This window comes from Nicotiana tabacum, chromosome 11 (genome assembly GCF_000715075.1).
Source record: "Nicotiana tabacum cultivar K326 chromosome 11, ASM71507v2, whole genome shotgun sequence".
NCBI classification, from domain to species: Eukaryota; Viridiplantae; Streptophyta; class Magnoliopsida; order Solanales; family Solanaceae; genus Nicotiana; species Nicotiana tabacum.
This window is the reverse complement of record NC_134090.1, coordinates 129,790,891-129,802,372: the sequence shown is the minus strand read 5'-3', so window position 1 is coordinate 129,802,372 and position 11,482 is coordinate 129,790,891. Positions and strand designations below refer to the sequence as shown.

General features: G+C 34.5%; 1 long non-coding RNA gene across 1 annotated transcript; it reads right to left on the bottom strand.

Annotated features, from left to right (window-relative positions):
• Positions 1–7,464: 7,464 nt before the first annotated feature.
• LOC107816563 (uncharacterized) lies at positions 7,465–10,567 on the bottom strand. Its single transcript, XR_012696741.1, has 3 exons — positions 10,412–10,567; positions 9,165–9,227; positions 7,465–8,596 (listed from the first exon to the last, which is right to left on the bottom strand). It is a non-coding gene; the product is annotated as an uncharacterized LOC107816563 (long non-coding RNA).
• Positions 10,568–11,482: the final 915 nt, after the last annotated feature.

The window sequence follows — 11,482 nt, the reverse complement described above, 5'->3', positions numbered from 1 at the left end:
TTACATCTGCACCACTATCAATCATAGCTATATCAGTTATAGAAAAATTATTATCGATCAAAATAATACATTTAATATACCATTTATGTGCAGTAATAATTTGCATCATACCTAAAAACAGATCAGATTTTTCTTCAGTTAGATCAGAAATTTCTTTTCCTTTATCATTAGAAAATTCAGAAATTTTTTTAGTCGAAAATTCAGGTAGAGAATTATTTTTCTCAATTTGAGTAATTCGGTGATCGCAAATCATTTGATTTTGCTTAAGAGACTTAATATCCCTTTTCAAATTCTCAATTTCTTCTTTTAAATCATCAAAAGAAGTATCTCTGCTAGGCGTACTGGACTTTTGGAGTCGTCTATTAATCTCAGATAAAGAATAAGGTGCAAAATGTTCAAATTCGTTCTTGTATTTTTCAAAAGATTTTGAACTACTAGAACTAGAACTTGCGGCAAAATTAATAATTTTTTCACGAAGTTTTTCATCAGTAACTTCTTTTAAAAGTTCTATTATATTATCAGATGTAATAGTTTTCATATTTAGATTATGAAATTGTGATTGCAATTTATAAAATTCGTCACTATCACAAGTACAAATATCACCTTTGCAAGCAGTGCAAGAAGTATCAATATTTTTATCTTTATCAGAAAAATCAATGAACTCAACTTCGTCTTCAGATTTAGTCTCAGAGTAATAGTCAGATTCTGATCCTGAAGTGTATAACAAGCCATAAACCTTATCGCGTAACTCATCATCGAGTTCTAAGGTTTTCAGCTTTTGAAGCTTGCAATTTGGAGAAATATGACCAAACTTTCCACACTTATAACACTTAATATCAACGAGATCTCTTTTAGATCTATTCTTCGTAAATCGAGTAGATTTCCGATGCGCTTTTCTAGTATCACGTTCTTCCTTAGGCCTATATCTAGACCTCTTTTTCTTATACGGGCTATCCGGGTAAGGATACCTATGATATCTGTTTTTCTTCTTCCTACTTTGAGTAGAAGTTCCGGGTAAACCGAACTGGGTACAGAAGTCCCCTAATTGGGATTTCTCTTTAAGCTTATCAATCTTAAGCTGTCTAGAAAGCATTAGCTCATTACACAATTTCAATCCTTCTTGTGTACATACTCCTATAAGTTTACCATAGGTATAATTATTATACTGAATTTCACCGTAACTACCCCTTAACACATCCCTTACTCTTTCAGCAAATAAGGAAGGGAGGCCGTCTATAAACTTGGCTTTCCAATGCTCATATTTATTCTCGGGTAGTTCCATAACTCTACTCATAAAAGTATCTTTATACCATCTAAATTCACTAAGGGTCTTACATCTAAGTCCATTAAGTAAAGTTCAGATGGTCTCATGATTTGAGGTAAATCTACCATTAAAATGCTCTAAGATTGTAAGGATAAGGGTATAAACTGCATCTTCTCTACCCACCACTAGAGCCATACCTATATTATCAACACCTTCGTCGGTTGTAGTAGCATTAATAACGAATGCCTTTTCTTCTACAGATAAATGATTATCCCACTAGCCACGAAGTTGGCCAGTAAATCCTGCAATAATCATTTTGCAAATAGTTCTATCTGTATTTTTAACACTTTTACAGATAGTCGAATACATAAGCATTCTGTGTACGAGAATGGTTAATTGTCTATCAGTTAAACCATCAAGATTCCATTCATAAATTTCGGAACCGCTATAAGACGTATTAGTCTAATTCCAATCTCGTTCCTCAATCAACACATCTTGAGGAGTAGGATGAGGATAATAATAAGTTTGCATCCTTGGTTTGTCAGCATACCTATTATTTGGTTTAACTATACCTTTGAGTTTATTAAACTCTGACCATGTCTCGGTTTTATAATCAGAAACGGTCTCAATTATATCAGCAATTTTTTTTGATAAATCAATAGGTCTAATATTTAAACCAGAAAGCTTTTTATCTAAAAGCTGAGCTAAGTCATCAAGAGATTTAAATTTAAAATCCTGAATCTCAGGAGGTCTTTGAATATGAGTAGGAATAGCTTGATCAACTGTTTTACTTCCTGAAGTGGAGGCAATATCAGTTGGTCCTTTCTTAGTACCCATTTTTTTTGTTAAAATAGTCAAATCATCAAGTTTTTTATCAAGAGAACCGGTATGTTCTCCTAAAATTTTTACATACAAACCCAAATAATTGTTTTGAGAAATCAATTTATTAATTTCTGCAATACTAATAGCTGCCACATTATCATCAATAAATTTTTGAAAGGCAGTGAAAGTAATACCAGTATTATTAGGTAGAATAAAGGGAGCCTGAGGAGGATAAATTGCTTTAGTAATATTATCACTCCCGTCTTTATACGATCTTTCCAATACCTTTATATAAAGAGGCAAATAAGTTGTTATAAACCAAGGAACAAAATACATAATTTGATTATGCAGGGAACAAGCTTCATAAAATTCTTGAGATATATTGTTCAAATCATCTTTACTATAAGTATCAAAAAACCATGTTTTAAACTGGTTCCATTTTTCACTAAAAAATTCCTTTTGAATATAATTACGTGCCCGAGAACCGGGGCTAAAATCTATTTGGTGTGGAATCATTAAATATTATTGGGGTCGAAATCCATCTCGGATACAGAAGGAATATCCTTATCTAAAATATTGTCATTGTCTTGAACAATATTTGTTTGAGGGTTAATCTTAACCCTTTCAACCATCTTAACCTTTTGATCAGGCTTATTACTAGCAATAGTGTGTAAAGAAGCTGCACGATTGCGAGCTGGACCGTAGACTGGTTCAACAGGGGAAATATGTTGAATAGCAGGTAGAAATCTATGATTAGAAAATGAATGTCTATTATAAATAGTAGACTTATCATCAAATTGAATACAAATCCTACCATCCGGATTTTGAGTGACATGCGAAAATTCAGTATTTGACAAGTCGTTAGTAATCTGACTTGGGGATATAACAGAATTTAAAGTCCAAGTAGTTGGAAAATTAATTTCTTCCCACCTAATAGGTTTCCTAGTGGTGACCTTGGACCTTGCAAAATTGGTTTCTACCAATATGGTCTGATCCGATGTATCGTATAACTTACATCTAGGATTCAAAGTAGATAACAATTTGAAATAAATCCTATAGGACAGACATATAAGTTCAGAACCAGGTGCATAATTATAACCATGCGTTATATTAACATCAGAAAGAGAAAGTTGCAGATTGGGTTGAGTATTAAAGTATACTGGACCATAGGCCACTGTAGACTCTATCGAACCCATCAGAGACTGTCTGAAATTCAGATTTCTAGCATCTCTAAGAGCTGCTAAAAAGGTCTCTGGTAATCCTTTAAGGGTTAAAGGTTTAAATGCAATTTGAACCATACCAATATGCACATAATGGTAATGATGTTTATATAAATCTATATCATGTTTGTTTAACAAACGAATAGTCTGTTCAGACGAATTTAATGCTAAAGACTGCTCAGTCGTTTTTATCAATTGTTTAGAAGAAAGTTTATCAAACCAACCATAATCATAAATGGTTTTTATAGAAACTTTAGGAATTGTCCATTTATTTAATAAATCAAGGTTTTGAGGTATATCTACCTCTTCAAGTCTAGTACCTTTAGTACTTGTTTCTCCCAGATCCATTCCAAAAGCTTCATATCTATGTTGAATCTTTCATATCTATTACATATTTACCATGAAAGTTCCTAGGCTCTTATACCATTTACACCAGGATCATGGTAGGCTGGTAATTTAAACTATAGTATAAATATTGCGTTCTCTTACTTATATAATTTTTTTAAGTCTAAAAGTAAGTCGGTTAGTATATATATAATAAATACTAAAAAGTAACACCCCCATTACGCCACATTCCCCTCAAACCCCTCACTTCTCACGTAACCCTTCACATCCTCTCCATATCCCGACTATCCCCCTCCATCATCTACACACTATATATAACACTATCCCATTATAGAAGAGGGAGCGGACAGAGGCAAATGAAAAAGGGAAAGAAAAGATAAAACTGTTTTTACGCATTGGCAAAAAAAAAGTCACATGTGTGTTCTTATTGAATTTCTCTTTTCCGTACAAGAGCTGGTATTAGGCGTGCGTATACCTTTGTCATTCATGTGTGCGTAAACAATATCCAAGGTAGTTTTTGTTTGAAATTTTGCAAAGACGTGCAAGTTCTATTTGTTTGGATTTTTTCGGCAAATCAAGCTAATCCTGTGCAAGTAAGAAAGAAAGAGAATTTAAAGATGGAGTTCGAGGTTCTAGAAAGTTAGCATTGCTAACTTTGGAAATCAATAGACTGTGCCTGTGATTTTATTGTAAAAAGCTTCATAAAAAAAGGTAATGTTCGAATTTTCATCATCAACATGAAAAATAGTTTTGTTGGTTCTGATTAATTTTGACCTCATCTTTTTATTTCTATTTCTGTATCTTTGAGTTGTTTTGAGTATTTTTTTCGAACTAGAATAAACTGAATATTTGTTTGGGTGTTGGTTCAAGTTAAATTTGATTACCAAATTTTTACTCCATGGCCTAAAATAATATTTTCATTAATAGTTAAGTTTAGATCTTTTAGGAATCCGTGTTAAAGTGACTTAAGACACAAATACTTTTGTTCAAAGTATGATAGGATCAAAAAAAAAAAGTATGATACGATCATGGAATTTTGTCTGATTTCTAAAATCTAAAAATTCGGGCTTTAGGAGTTCTTTGTCAAGATGTGTTTGTTATAAGTTTATTGGATGACTTATTTTGGGTGGAATAATTTAAGTATTGTGGCCTATATAAAAAATAAGATTAAAGCTAGCTCGTTTTTTATAATGGATCAAAGCTTCTCATCTCTTAATATTCAAGTTACATGTTATTGTTCATCAAATTAATTTCAGTGTCCCATTATGGAGGTCGAATTGATAGATAAATCTTGCTGAGGCAAAAAACTACAAGAAAAAAACATAGGATTAATTCCCCCAGAAGCACCATAAGCAAAACCAGATCAAAATTATTCGACAAAAAGTATAAATTCATCACTCTTTTAGACATCTTGTCCATTTCAAGCAAATAAATGACAAAATGACCACTTCTTTAACAATATTAAAGATTTTGCAAGAATATGCTTTCATATCCTTCTGTCTCAATACTCTTTGTTTCCAACTCCACTAGTTAATATTATTGTATGTAACTTTCACTAGTTTCAAACTTCAAACTTTATACTTTGCTTCGACATTTTTCCATAAGAAATTATATTTTTCAATAAAACAAAAAACAAAAAACAAAAACTAATTGTGTTATCACTGATAAAACAGACAATGTAGATTATTGGTAATTTATTAAGTTGTAAATAATTTTAAGGTTGATTAAGGTGTGAATAGTTATTTGAATAATACATTTTCAAAATAATTTTATATCCATAAATCATGACCTCCCCACAACCTCAAATTACTTTAGGAAAAGAACTCTACATACACGAGAAAAACTTTAAATGGGCTTTAAATATTAGCCCATGTGTTCATACACAAATCTTAGATTGATTCAATTAAATAATAAAAGGGTCATGTACGCATCCCGCGTCTCGACGCCTTTAAATTAAAAATAATTATGTTATAACCATGTGTACATTTCGTACCTTAGTTTAACATTTAAATTCAATGAAGTACCTTGTGTGCGTTCTTCATCTTGGTGAACACAATTAATAAAATATAATAATTAATTAAGCGGTAATGGATAAGCCATAATCAATAAAATACAAGAATAGCTAAAAAAATGATTTAAGCCTTATATTAGTCAATAAAGCGACCGTGCTAAAACCACGGGACTCGAGGGGTGCCTTACACATTTCCCTTGGTCAACAGAATTCCTTACTCAGTCTTCTGTTTTTGTAGACCATAAATTAAGAGTCAAATCTTCATTTTGAAAGGGGATTCAAATAAAAGGTGACTTGGAACACCAAAGCTCAATTCCAAGTGGCGACTCCAAATAATTCAAAACGTCACTTTAATTGGAAAAACTCTTCTAACTCAACCACGTAACAGAGTTGCGTGAAAAAAAAGAGGTGTGACACCACGTGTTTCATGAACGGATTAAACACATCGAATTGGATTGTCATTTTGAGCCCAATGCTCTGTCTGCTGGGGTCATCAGTCTTCATTCCATTTCAACTACTTCTCAATCGGCTGATATCTTCACTAAGTCTCTTCCGGAAATTCAACAGCAGGCCTTTATTTCCAAGCTTGGAATGGGTTCCCCTTCCAACTTGCCCCGGAGAGGGGAGGAGGGGGGGGGGGTGTTAGAGCCCAATATGATGATTCACAGCCCAACATACAACAACCCATCTCAAAACAGCGGCAACCCACAAACAAGAAATAAGCAAATGCGGATCTATTCGTATTTAAAAGGTGCGACCCAACCCAGTTGTACTTGTAAATATATATACACAATAGTTAGATTCATTTAGAGACCAATGTTCATTTTATATCAAAATAACATATTCTCATATACTTCTCTCTCGGTTCTTCATTGTTGCCTTGGGGCTTTTCTTCTCCAGGAGGTTCTATGTCGAATCTCAATTCCAAATGTTTACAAAGCGTTACATTATGAACTATAGCTCAGATTACTGTACTAGAACCCAAAAAAGGAAAAAATTTATTCATCAAATAGGGAAACACATATATTGTGATTTTCATACTAATTTTTGGCAAAGCTATTTGGAAGCCCCTATGGCTTGTTACTCCAAAACCTGGTTGTTGGACTGAAATTTGTTTTGTTTTCAGACAACCCCACCAATACTTACGGGCTAAAAATGGTGAATTAAAACTGAAGCTAGAAATTACACGTCTTATTTCTCCATCTCGGATGATGTAATGGATAGTTTAGCTTGATGCACCATCTTTTTACTATTGAGTATCCGCGTCCAATTAAAAACTTCAAAAGAAAAAATTAAATCTTTAAATGATGTTGTGATTCTCAGCCCTCGTGCACATATTTTTTTGTTGATAATGATGATGTTCAGGCTAACTTGTGTGCATCTCAGCTATTTCACCACACGTTTGCTACATCTCACCTAACACGAGTAGTAACTCTGGCTACTGAGGCTTAGCAGACAGGAGTGGTTTTCTGATCAATGATTGCTAATCCTTTACATAATCGTCTATCAAACTTCACTCTGAATGAGTGCTCCATATCGGAAGATCAATATTTTGAATTTGAGAGACAGGTCCTGCAACTGAAAAAAGGACAGTACTACTATTATTGCTTTATTTGTGTGCATAAGGCTTCCTCCTAAATGTACTTAAAGGGAGTCTAATTCAAGATAGACCCCCCCCCCCCCCAACCACCACACCACCACCAAAAAATAAAAAAAAAAATGAGGAAAGGAAAAGTAGAAAGTACCCTAACATGAATCTCGGTTTGAGGATTAAAGAAGAGAAAAGGAAGAAAAGATTTTAACCACTTTTTCACTATCATCTTCTTTCGCTTTTAACTTTCCTCTAGAACCCTAGACCTCTAATTTTTTTAATCTTCTTTTCTCCATCTTCCCCTCCTGTTCCTCTTATTCAAAGAGTTCAGCAGCAGACAGAGAAAATAAGAGGAACAGAAAAAATATCAAACACCAAAACTTGGAAGGGCAGGAAGATCCATTTTACAGGAAACTTAAACCTCTGTACCTTTTTCTGGTAACTCTTCCGGAAATTGCAAATACCCTATTAGCTATGTTCTACGGACTCTCCAAAATGTTGCCGCACTCGTGTCAGATCCTCCAAAAATACACTGCTTTTGAAGGATCTGACACACACCTGACGATATTTTTGAAGAGTCCGAGCAACATAGCCTATAAGGATTATGTGACATTTCATCATATCAATCAACCAGTAAATTGTTCCCTTTAATGCTAGCTGGCTAAGCTAGAAGATGGAGAACATCCCAAGTGGAAAATTCATAATATATATGTACAACAATGTATGAATACTTGGTCACAACAAGGAGACCCGTCACTCTGAGAGGACGCAGAGTACTACAATTTAACAAGCTACAGAATTACGTCGATCAGGCATCCATCTATTCAATCTGTACACTACTAAGCTGTACATAGGAACACCTCGAACAGATGGACTAGTAGCATCACAAATTCACATTGGACAAGTATCTTCCTCACCTTCTTGAGGCATAATGTAATTCCTGCAGAGAGGACAGGTGACATTCCAATTCTTGATCCATTTCTCAAGACAGAGCTTATGAAAAACATGGCCACATGAGAGGCAGTTTATTTCTACATCATGGTTGAAATCTGCCAGGCATACCGAGCATTCTTGATTAGATGTACACACTGAATCATAACGAACTGCAGGGGTTCGCCTTCGGAAGTCCTCCATATATGAACCCACGACATTCAAACGGGTCCAAGGGGACTTCAATAGAATATTCTTCCGAAGATGCAAAGTGGATGCCAATCACATGAAGAATAGACCGAACTATCTCCTTAACAACAGAGATAGATATGGCTGTGTTAACCAGAATCACACAGAACACTCCTGCATCGGCTGGAGTTGGATATTGTGAGAGTCCCATCTTGAATCGGAACCTGGATAATGAAAAGAAAAATTGGCAATTAGAAAGTCTCAAAAATCAAGTCCCATAGTTTCTTTTAGCAAAACCAGCAGTCAAATCCATCTGCATATAGGTAAAAGAAATAGTCCAAATTTAGCATATAAGCCACTTTTCGTAATTGTTTTTCTAACACTCTCAAATAGGGCCTCGAATGATTTAGTTTCCTTTTGGAGCTCGAGTAGAAATAGATTAAGTGGTCTGCTCAGATTAAGTAACAGCAGTAGTTTCCCATCCATATCCCTTTTTTTCCCATACTTCTTTTGCTAGTATCATGTCAAAATGATACAAATAGAATGTGATTACTGGTCATTTTGAAGAGAAACGGTTGGAGCAACCAGTTTGAAAGCACCAAAGCAGCCATTTTGTCCATTTTTGTGTTGTTTTTCATGCATATTTCTGTAAAGCATGGAACATTTATCTAGTCTAGTACTAAGAATTAACATTTGACATAACATAAGCACCGAACAGAAAAGAAACATCAAGTCAATGACCAAGTATCGTCTACTGAGAATCAGAAGCCAAGTAATGATGCAAAAATTTACCTAGTCCAGAAATAAATAGTTTTTCTTCAAGCAAAACTTTCGAAAGAGCTTAATTCACTGGACCTGCATAGAAAAAAATCAGCAATAAATATCAATCAGGCAATTATGAAGAAATGCTGAAGAAGGCCGCAGCAGTGAGCCTAAAGATTAAGATATTCCTTCAACGGTTAAAGTTGCTGCCATGTGACCAAGAGGTCACGGGTTCGAGCCGTGGAAACAGCCTCTTGCAGAAATGCAGGGTAAACCTGTGTACGATAGACCCTTGTGGCCCGGTCCTTCCCCGGACCCCGCGCATAGCGGGAGCTTAGTGCACCGGGCTGCCCTTCAACAGAAGCAGATTAGATAGACTCCTCTTATCCAAGTATTTGTGGCATATGCATCAACAAAAGAAATGATTTGTGGCATATGCATCAACAAAAGAAATGAAAATTGGAGCCACATCTAAGCGAAAGGAAGAGATCCCATTAACCAAAATCCCCATCTTGTTTCCTATCAGTTAAGTTTTTTGCCATTAGCAAACAAATCCAATTTTGTTGAGAAAGCTGACAAATTTGCTTTCTGGCAACCAAATAAGAGAAAATGCATGAAAAGCAAAATTTCTATTTCCTAAAATATTCGACTTACCTTCTTCTCCACTTTTCAGTTCAAGAAAGAGCATGCAAAAATAAATTCCCGTATCACCAACTACAAATTTGCAGTAAAAGGGAACTTTTCTATCCTGAAACCTAAATTCCAATGCAAGGCTATATATAACTGTAAACCCAAAATTCTAAATTTTGTAATGTAAAGTAATATAACCTAGCCCCTTAATCCAAGATTAAATTTTTAGATCACCAACTACACATATGCAGTAAAGCATTTAAAAACAGAACCTTTAGATTAGTGATTGAAATGTGGAGATTCAAGATAAAATCTTCAACTACCAAAAAATAATAAGGAGAAATCAAAATGAATCAAAAGCATACTCTGAGTAAAGAAGCAGAAGCAAAAAAATATAGATATATTGCTCTATATTTCTTGAAAATTGAGATCTAAGTACAAATCAGAGTCGCTTTTTATCTAAACCCCATCAAAAGAACAACCAAAATAGGAGGCTTTTGTTTTCTACAACAAGAAAAAAGAGTAACTAGGGGACCAAAAAGAGAAAAAGCAAAAGCACAGCTGGAAAGCAGAAAGAAAAAAGAAATAAAGGGTAGGTACTCTTTTTTTATGTTTTGCTCAAGAATTAGAAAATCAAGGGTACTTACTTGTAAGTTTCTTTTAGCAAGAACTTTGAGATTGTAATTGGCAGATACTACAAGATTTTAGGGGAGAAATTGTTCTTTGATGATTGAGCTGGAAATTCATGTGACAGTTATTGAAAATGGCTGTTGATGACCATGTCCTATGAACCTCCATAATATCCTTCTATTTATAACAACAAAAGTACTGATCAAACTCTCGTTGGTCCCACCCACAAAATTACAGTATGTATTTTGCTCACTTTTGTGCAAATCTTTTTCAATTATTGGAACTTCTTTTTTGGGGTTGAATTGGAAGTGTGTCCTTTTCATGGTAAAGGTGGCATAGTTTTTTTTTTGTTTTTGTTTTTTTTCACCGAGTGTTCAGTATTCGTATTGGATCCCAACTATATCCAAACTATATCCAAATTTGTACTGTGTAGGGTCCCATTCAGGAGAAGCGTTCCCTACTAAGTATTTTTTCATATCGGGACTCGAACCCGAAACTTCTGATTAAGGAAAAAACAACATCATCCGTTGCGTCTCGTCGTTTGGTGATTTAAGGTGGCATAGCTTCCTTCCAATAAGGGGCAGTAACTTTTTTTTTCTTTTTCGGCTAATTAAAATATCTGTTGATTTTAGTACAGGTTTGTTAGGTAACTTCAACTAGTAATTTTTTGACCAGAGATTTTAATCTTCGTTATCTGTCAAAGTAGTTTCCACCTAGTTGTTCGAGAGAAATTATTTAGTAATGCTTGGAGATTTCCTACTAGTTGAAAATTTTAATATTTCGCATAAATGGTTACAACAACAACAATAACAACCAAGTAAAATTCCACAAATGGGGTCTGGGGAGGGTAGTATGTACGCAGACCTTATCCCTACCCCGAAGGAATAGAGGTTGTTTCCGAAAGACTCTCGGCTCAAGATAATAAGAAAAACAAAAGGAGAGAATATTAGTTTCACCATAGAGATCATAGGAAAATAGGAACATAAAATGCAGAAAAAGAATACAAGGCAGAAATGATGGCTAGTAAATAGATCATGCACCGAAAAGAGAAAATATTAAGACACGACAATGCCCCTAGCTATTTTAGA